Below are 3,617 nucleotides of genomic sequence, written 5' to 3' on the forward strand. Positions count from 1 at the left end.
TGGGGGCCAGGCAGGGGGTCCACACTCCCAGGCCAAGGCAGAACCACATGCACACGTCTGTTCCTCCCGCTGCACCGGCAGAGAGCTCGGGGAAGCCAGAGACTGTCAGGCAGCTGCTGGGCTGGCCGCCTGTGTGGGAAGGGGCAGAGCCGACCTAGGGGCACACTGGGCCTCTTGCTCTCCCTGCTGCCCTGAGGCTGCTGGGCCAAAGAGGTCTTGGGCATCCAGCCCCTTGCTGGTCCCTTCCCTCTGACGAGGCCCTCTGAGCTCCAGCACCTTGCAGTGTGGAGACAGCCCCTGCCAGCAAACTGCTCTCCAAGGAGGCCTCAACCGAGGCCTAGGCCCAGGGGAAAGGCACCAGCGGGGATGAGCCTGGGGAGGCGCCCGGGCATGTCTGGACCGAGTCCCCGCAGCTTGCCCCTTGGTGGGGCAGTACCCCGGAGGCCAGGAAGGTCTGGGCAAGGCTGGCCAGGGGCAGGGGCCCTGCTGGGTCCTGCCCCTGGCCTGTGGGGCCTCTGAGCACCACCGGCCCTCTCCCGCTGGAAGACCTCCCCGGCTGCCTCCAAAGGCCGCTTTGCAAGCACTCTCGCCGGCTGTTCCCGCCAGCTGCACACAATGCTCCCAAGCCCGGGAGAAAAGCGCTTCGGGGTGGTGCTCTCTCCCGGCCCTTTGCCTCTGATCCTCGGGGCCAGGCAGGGGGTCCACACTCCCAGGCCAAGGCAGAACCACATGCACACGTCTGTTCCTGCCCCCTGCACCGGCAGAGAGCTCGGGGGAGCCAGAGTCTGCTGAGCACAACCAGCCCTCTCCCGCTGAAAGACCTCCCCTGCTGCCTCCAAAGGCCGCTTTGCAAGCACTCTCGCCAGCTGTTCCCGCCAGCCGCGCACAATGCTCCCATGTCCGGGAGAAAAGGGCTTCGGGGTGGTGCTCTCTCGCGGCCCTTCCCCCTGAGCCTGAGGGCCAAGCAGGGGGTCCACACTCCCAGGCCTAGGCAGAACCACATGCACACGTCTGTTCCTGCCCCCTGCACCGGCAGAGAGCTCAGGGGAGCCAGAGTCTATCAGGCAGCTGCTGGGCTCGCCGCACGTTCTCGAAGGGGCAGAGCCGACCTAGAGGCACAGTGGGCCTCTTGCTCTCCCTGCTGCCCTGAGGCTGCTGGGCCCAAGAGGTCTTGGGCATCCAGCCCCTTGCTGGTCCCTTCCCTCTGACGAGGCCCTCTGAGCTCCAGCACCTTGCAGTGTGGAGACAGACCCTGCCAGCAACCTCCTCTCCAAGGAGGCCTCAACCGAGGCCTAGGCCCAGGGGAAAGGCACCAGCGGGGATGAGCCTGGGGAGGCGCCCGGGCATGTCTGGACCCAGTCCCGGCAGCCTGCCCCTTGGTGGGGCAGTACCCCCAGAGGCCAGGAAGGTCTGGGCAAGGCTGGCCAGGGGCAGGGGCTCTGCTGGGTACTGCCCCTGGCCTGTGGGGCCTCTGAGCACAACCGGCCCTCTCCCGCTGGAAGACCTCCCCGGCTGCCTCCGAAGGCCGCTTTGCAAGCACTCTCGCCGGCTGTTCCAGCCAGCTGCGCACAATGCTCCCAAGCCCGGGAGAAAAGCGCTTCGGGGTGGTGCTCTCTCTCGGCCCTTCCCCCTGAGCCTGGGGTCCAGGCAGGGGGTCCACACTCCCAGGCCAATGCAGAAGCACATGCACACGTCTGTTCCTGCCCCTGCACCGGCAGAGAGCTCGGGGGAGCCAGAGTTTGTCAGGCAGCTGCTGGGCTGGCCGCCTGTGTGGGAAGGGGTAGAGCGGACCTAGGGGCACAGAGGGCCTCTTTCTCTCCCTGCTGCCCTGAGGCTGCTGGGCCAAAGAGGTCTTGGGCATCCAGCCCCTTGCTGGTCCCTTCCCTCTGACGAGGCCCTCTGAGCTCCAGCACCTTGCAGTGTGGAGAGAGCCCCTGCCAGCAACCTCCTCTCCAAGGAGGCCTCAACCGAGGCCTAGGCCCACGGGAAAGGCACCAGCGGGGATGAGCCTCGGGAGGCGCCCGGGCATGTCTGGACCCAGTCCCCGCAGCCTGCCCCTTGGTGGGGCAGTACCCCCGGAGGCCAGGAAGGTCTGGGCAAGGCTGGCCAGGGGCAGGGGCCCTGCTGGGTCCTGCCCCTGGCCTGTGGGGCCTCTGAGCACAACCGGCCCTCTCCCGCTGGAAGACCTCCCCGGCTGCCTCCAAAGGCCGCTTTGCAAGCACTCTCGCCGGCTGTTCCGAACAGCCGCGCACAATGCTCCCAAGTCCGGGAGAAAAGCGCTTTGGGGTGGTGCTCTCTCCCGGCCCTTCCCCCTGAGCCTGAGGGACAGGCAGGGGGTCCACACTCCCAGGCCAAGGCAGAACCACATGCACACGTCTGTTCCTGCCCCCTGCACCGGCAGAGAGCTCGGGGGAGCCAGAGACTGTCAGGCAGCTGCTGGGCTGGCCGCCCGTGCGCGAAGGGGCAGAGCCGACCTAGAGGCACAGTGGGCCTCTTGCTCTCCCTGCTGCCCTGAGGCTGCTGGGCCAAAGAGGTCTTGGGCATCCAGCCCCTTGCTGGTCCCTTCCCTCTGACGAGGCCCTCTGAGCTCCAGCACCTTGCAGTGTGGAGACAGCCCCTGCCAGCAACCTCCTCTCCAAGGAGGCCTCAACCGAGGCCTAGGCCCAGTGGAAAGGCACCAGCGGGGATGAGCCTGGGGAGGCGCCCGGGCATGTCTGGACCGAGTCCCCGTAGCCTGCCCTTAGGTGGGGAAGTACCCCCGGAGGCCAGGAAGGTCTGGGCAAGGCTGGCCAGGGGAAGGGGACCTGCTGGGTACTGTCCCTGGCCTGTGGGGCGTCTGAGCACAACCGGCCCTCTCCCGCTGGAAGACCTCCCTGGCTGCCTCCAAAGGCCACTTTGCAAGCACTGTCGCCGGCTGTTCCCGCCAGCCACGCACAATGCTCCCAAGTCCGGGAGAAAATTGCTTCGGGGTGGTGCTCTCTCCCGGCCCTTGCCCCTGAGCCTGGGGGCCAGGCAGGGGGTCCACACTACCAGGCCAAGGCAGAACCACATGCACACGTCTGTTCCTCCCGCTGCACCAGCAGAGAGCTCGGGGGAGCCAGAGACTGTCAGGCAGCTGCAGGGCTGGCCGCCTGTGTGGGAAGGGGCAGAGCCGACCTAGGGGCACAGTGGGCCTCTTGCTCTCCCTGCTGCCCTGAGGCTGCTGGCCAAAGAGGTCTTGGCCATCCAGCCCCTTGCTTGTCCCTTCCCTCTGACGAGGCCCTCTGAGCTCCAGCACCTTGCAGTGTGGAGAAAGCCCCTGTCAGCAACCTCCCCTCCAAGGAGGCCTCATGCGAGGCCTAGACCCAGGGGAAAGGCGCCAGCGGGGATGAGCCTGGGGAGGCACACGGGCATGTCTGGACCCAGTCCCCGCAGCCTGCCCCTTGGTGGGGCAGTACCCCCGGAGGCCAGGAAGGTCTGGGCAAGGCTGGCCAGGGGCAGGGGCCCTGCTGGGTCCTGCCCCTGGCCAGTGGGGCCTCTGAGCACAACCGGCCCTCTCCCGCTGGAAGACGTCCCCGGCTGCCTCCAAAGGCCGCTTTGCAAGCACTCTCGCCGGCTGTTCCTGCCAGCAGCGCACA

Source organism: Cervus elaphus, chromosome X (genome assembly GCF_910594005.1).
Source record: "Cervus elaphus chromosome X, mCerEla1.1, whole genome shotgun sequence".
Lineage (NCBI taxonomy): Eukaryota > Metazoa > Chordata > Mammalia > Artiodactyla > Cervidae > Cervus > Cervus elaphus.